The 6,000-nt window shown below is 53.3% G+C and overlaps 1 pseudogene; it reads left to right on the top strand.

Moving 5' to 3' along the window:
- Positions 1–6,000, top strand: part of LOC121292982 — a 66,094-nt pseudogene that overhangs the window by 3,704 nt on the left and 56,390 nt on the right.

The raw sequence follows: 6,000 nt of genomic DNA, 5'->3' as shown, positions 1-6,000 counted from the left end.
CTCTCTCTCTGCCCCCCCCCGCTCTCTCTCTGCCCCCCCCCGCTCTCTCTCTGCCCCCCCCGCTCTCTCTCTGCCCCCCCCCGCTCTCTCTCTGCCCCCCCCCCGCTCTCTCTCTGCCCCCCCCCGCTCTCTCTCTGCCCCCCCCCCGCTCTCTCTCTGCCCCCCCCCGCTCTCTCTCTGCCCCCCCCCCGCTCTCTCTCTGCCCCCCTCTCTCTCTCCGCCCCCCTCCCCCCTCCACGCTCTCTGTCTCTCAGATGCTGGTTTGCAGTTTGGTCTTGAGGATGGCGCTGGGCCTGGTCTTACTTCTGTCTGTTTACACGGCGATGGCTGGTCCGATGCCAACCCTGGAGCCCCTGTCCCAGAACATGGTGAACTTCATCAACAAACTCAACACAACCTGGCAGGTCAGTGACTGGGAGACGGGGCAGTTAGGGTGGGGCAAGTGTTTCTCTATATGGGGGTGGGGGTGGGGTTTGTGGGAGGCTTGTTCTAGCTGGGAGTGGGGGGCTTATTGGTCAGGGTGGGGATGGGCACCGTTGCTATGGGTAGGGGTGCAGGATTCTGATCCGTTGTTCCCAGGGTTATAACTTTGTCCTCGTTTTACAGGCTGGTCACAATTTCCAGAATGTTCCCTTCAGTTATGTGAAGAGATTGTGTGGAACATTCCTCAATGGACCCAGACTGCCCCTGAGGTGAGACACAAAGACAGGGCCTCGGAAGGGCAAAGGAGGTGCTGGTGTCCAGGGAGAGGCGGACACAGCGGCAGGGCCAGGGTTGGGGTCTTGGGAAAAGGAAACTGAAGGTTGTGTGGTTGAGTCCAGGTTTTCCCGGCAGACACAGCAGCCGGAGGAGAACTGGCCTGGAAGGAGCAGGGGCTCAATCCCACTGAGGATCAAGGTCCAGTCACTTGACAGAGTTACCTGGTACCCCATGTCTAATCACCCCCTGCCCACTCTCCAACACCCCCCACCGCCCCACTCTCCAACACCCCCCACCGCCCCACTCTCCAACACCCCCCACCGCCCCACTCTCCAACACCCCCCACCGCCCCACTCTCCAACACCCCCCGCTTCCCCACTCTCCAACACCCCCCGCCGCCCCACTCTCCAACACCCCCCCGCCGCCCCACTCTCCAACACCCCCCGCCGCCCCACTCTCCAACACCCCCCGCCGCCCCACTCTCCAACACCCCCCGCCGCCCCACTCTCCAACACCCCCCGCCGCCCCACTCTCCAACACCCCCCGCCGCCCCACTCTCCAACACCCCCCGCCGCCCCACTCTCCAACACCCCCCGCCGCCCCACTCTCCAACACCCCCCGCCGCCCCACTCTCCAACACCCCCCGCCGCCCCACTCTCCAACGCCGCCCCACTCTCCGACGCCGCCCCACTCTCCGACGCCGCCCCACTCTCCGACGCCGCCCCACTCTCCGACGCCGCCCCACTCTCCGACGCCGCCCCACTCTCCGACGCCGCCCCACTCTCCGACGCCGCCCCACTCTCCGACGCGCCCCACTCTCCGACGCCGCCCCACTCTCCGACGCCCCCCGCCGCCCCACTCTCCGACGCCCCCCGCCGCCCCACTCTCCGACGCCCCCCCCGCCGCCCCACTCTCCGACGCCCCCCGCCGCCCCACTCTCCGACGCCCCCCGCCGCCCCACTCTCCGACGCCCCCCGCCGCCCCACTCTCCGACGCCCCCCGCCGCCCCACTCTCCGACGCCCCCCGCCGCCCCACTCTCCGACGCCCCCCGCCGCCCCACTCTCCGACGCCCCCCGCCGCCCCACTCTCCGACGCCGCCCCACTCTCCGACGCCGCCCCACTCTCCGACGGCCCCCCCCCCTCTCCGACGCCCCCCCCCCCCTCTCCGACGCCCCCCCCCCCCCCCCTCTCCGACGCCCCCCCCCCCTCTCCGACGCCCCCCCCCCCTCTCCGACGCCCCCCCCCACTCTCCGACGCCCCCCCCCACTCTCCGACGCCCCCCCCCACTCTCCGACGCCCCCCCCCCACTCTCCGACGCCCCCCCCCCACTCTCCGACGCCCCCCCCCCACTCTCCGACGCCCCCCCCCCACTCTCCGACGCCCCCCCCCACTCTCCGACGCCCCCCCCCACTCTCCGACGCCCCCCCCACTCTCCAAGTACGAAACAAGACATTGATCTTTTTCCTTATTTGTAGATTTATTCACAGGATGCAGCATTACAGAATTCTGCCTCCTAATTACTCACCCAGTGTCCAAGCCGACTCTCTTTATAGGCTCTATTGAGAAACAAAATCAATACAATAAACTAAAAATCAATAAATCAGAGTGTATGAGAGCCCCAGGTGGTGCACTATAACTAAAACAAAAACGTGAAAGGTACTGACTCTCTCTATATTTGCTCTAAGTCTTTGACCAGTACCAATCTCCTTTGTATCTTTAACAATATAATCAACCAAGCATGAACAGATTCCCCTTTCTTTCTTTAAAACAAAAACTTTACAACTTAAATAATTACAATAACTTAGGGGAGATGGTGCGTAGTTTTAGTTTTAGTTGACAGGCAATATGATTGGCGCAGGCTTGGAGGGCCGAAGGGCCTGTTCCTGTGCTATACTTTTCTTTGTTCTTTGTAGTGGTAATGTCAGTGGACTAGTAACCCAGAGGCCCGGCCTAATGTCTGGGGAAATTGGTACAAATCCCACTTTGGCAGCTGGTAGAATTGAAATTCATGTAATAGATCTGGAATTGAAAGCTAGTCTCAGTGATGATGACCATGAAACTATCATTGATTGTCACAAAAACCTATCTGGTTCACTAATATCCTTGAAGGAAGTCTGTCATCTTTACCTGGTCTGGCCTATGTGTAACTCCAGACTCACAGCATTGCAGTTGATTCTTAACTGACCCCTGAAAAGACATAGCAAGTCATTCAGTTCAAGGGCACTTAGGGATGGGAAAAAAATGCTGGCCTTGCCAGCAACACCCACATCCCATGAAAATAATTTTTAAATGCAATGGAGCAAAAATTGATTCTCCATATTTCTTGGAACTCATCATAACACAAGACATTCCTCTTCTGGGACCTCTGACACTTGGAGCAAGCATTCCTCGTTGTAAAACAGCCTGATAATTGGTGACTTGCAGAGACCCATTTTATTTCAGAGATCTCATTTCTGTCCAACATTTTCTTTAGACTAGCAAGGTCAATCCTCCACCTTTTCTCAGTGACACTCTGTTGAATGAACATTATCTCAAAAAGATCAGTTATCCACATAGCATTCTGAGCCCAAACGTTTCTCAGATTGTTCCTTGTATACAATTTCCTTCAGAATGTTAGATAAGTACAATTCCATATCCATCATTTCCACTAGCACTGGTGTTTCTGCAGCTAGAGTACTTTTGACCGCTCTATTTACTTTCTTGGCTTCCCAGGCCAAGGGAAAACATTTTACATTTTCACCCACCAAGAATGTGATTAACCCAACTGTACCTGAATATCCATCCAGAGGATTGGCATGGGAAAAATAATAGCCCTAAAAAGAACTAACTTCATATCTTTCAGGTAGCCCAAGCTTGGAAGTTTGCGCATTTCACCGAATGCAATTTTAAAAATGTTTTATTTGTCCTCAGAGCCTCCTTAACAGTAGCGTGTTTCATCATAGTACCGAGTTCCAATATGTCATAACTGGCATTGAGTCTTATCTCATCGCAGAGTCAATTTAACTTTCTTTTTATTCATTCATGGGATGTGAACATCGCTGGCCCATCCCTAATTACCCCTTGAGAAGGTGGTGGTGAGCTAACTTCTTGAACCGCTGCAGTCCATGTGGTGTAGGTACACCCACAGTGCTGTTAGGGAGGAAGTTCTAAGATTTTGACCCAGTGATAGTGAAGGAACGGCCATATATTTCCAAGTCAGGATGGTGAGTGATTTGGAGGGGAACTTCCAGGTGGTGGTGTTCCCATGTGTCTGCTGCCCTAGTCCTTCTAGATGGTAGTGATCATGGGTTTGGAAGGTGCTGTCTAAGGAGCCTTGGTGAGTTCCTGCAGTGCATCTTGTAGATGGTACACACTGCTGCTACTGTGTGTCGGTGGTGGATGGAGTGAATGTATATGGATGTGGTGCGAATCAAGTGGGCTGCTTTGTCCTGGATGGTGTTGAGTTTCTTGGGTGTTGTGGGAGCTGCACACATCCAGGCAAGTGGGGAGTATTCCATCACACTCCTGACTTGTGCCTTGTAGATGGTGGATGAGCTTTGGGGAGTCAGGAGGTGAATTAATCGCCACAGGATTCCTAGCCTCTGACCTGCTCTTGTAGGCACAGTATTTATATGGCTAGTCCAGTTCAGTTTCTGGTCAATGGTAACCCCCAAGGTGTTGATAGTGGGAGATTCAGTGATGGTAATGCCGTTGAGTGTCGAGGGGTGATGGTTAGATTCTCTTTTTTTTGGAGATGGCCATTGCCTGGCACTTGTGTGGTGTGAATGTTACTTATCAGCCTGGATATTGTCCAGGTCTTGCTGCATTTGGACATGGGCTGCTTCAGAATCTGAGGAGTCGCAAATGGTGCTGAAGATTGTGCAATCATCAGTGAACATCCCCACATGTGACCTTATGATGGAAGGAAGGTCATTGATGAAGCAGCTGAAGATGGTTGGGCCGAGGACACTACCCTGAGGAACTCCTGTTTTGATGTCCTGGAGTTGAGATGACTGACCTCCAACAACCACAACCATCTTCCTTTGTGCTTGTGACTCCAACCAGCGGAGAGTTTCCCCCTGATTCCCACCGACTCCAGTTTTGCTAGGGCTCCTTGATGCCACACTCGGTCAAATGCTGCCTTGATGTCAAGGGCAGTCACTCTCACCTCACCTCGGGAGTTCAGCTCTTTGGTCCATGTTTGAACCAAGGCTGTAATGAGGTCAGGAGTTGAGTGGCCCTGGCAGAACCCAAACTGGGTGTCAGTGAGTAGGTTATTGCTGAGCAAGTGCTGCTTGATAGCACTGTCTCGGACACCTTCCATCTCCAGGACATCTCCATCACTACTGGAGAGTAGACTGATGGGACTACTGCTACAGAATCTCTCCCTCCCACAATCTGAGTTTCTGTTGCCAGTATATGTTTTGTTTCCTGGGGCCAGAAATGCTTCCAGACTTGTTCTGGGGACTTCCAAAATTTCACCTAATTTTGCCAGTCCATAGATCTTACTTCACATCCATCATCTTGAACATTTAAGCAATGTTTCAATTTGCCAGTGGCTTTCCCTCCTCTCTCTACAATGGTTGCATTCACTGGACCCTTCTGGTATGTATGTTACTCTAGAACCAACTTTGGGTAAAACAGCCCTATTCTGTGCATCATTATCACTTCGTCTGGATCTCTACCAGCATCCAGCCCCTTACCTACCTTATTCTGTTCCTCATAACTTTCAAACCTATAAGCATGTGAGGCACAGGAGCCTCACCACCTTCTACTAATTGCTCAAATTCTGCAAGTTTATATTCAATCCTGGTTTAACCAAGGTGAATGTTGATTACCATGGTGGAGAATTACTGTCTTTTCATTACACCCTGTCACTTTATCAACCTTTCCATTCTTTCTGACCTTCACTTTTATACTATATGAAATCCCCAGGATTAAAGATTATCACTGACAGTCTCCTGTGCTGCTACAGGGCTCACTGAGTTTTCTTGGAGACCTCCAGCTTGATCAATGCCCTTCTCCCTGCCTGGAGGGCATTCAAGTGCTTTTAACTAATTGTAATCCCTTCCAAAGCCTGGGGATTATCACAGCACGGGAGGTATTTAGGGATCCCTCCATTAGACCAACTGATGCAGTCTATAGCCCCAGGCATTTGAAGTGAATTCTTTGCATGGATGGTGCACACCAGGCCAGATGTTAGTTTACATTTTGGTTGGTCAGGTAAGGTCTTGTGAATCTTCTCATTAATCAGCAGGTGATTTCTTACTGAAAGGACTTTCAGCTGCAGTGTTCATCACTACAACATTCATGTTTTCAGA

The sequence above is a fragment of the Carcharodon carcharias genome, chromosome 2 (genome assembly GCF_017639515.1).
Source record: "Carcharodon carcharias isolate sCarCar2 chromosome 2, sCarCar2.pri, whole genome shotgun sequence".
Taxonomy (NCBI): domain Eukaryota; kingdom Metazoa; phylum Chordata; class Chondrichthyes; order Lamniformes; family Lamnidae; genus Carcharodon; species Carcharodon carcharias.
Note: the sequence above shows the minus strand (reverse complement) of the source record. Positions and strands in the feature narration are given on the sequence as shown.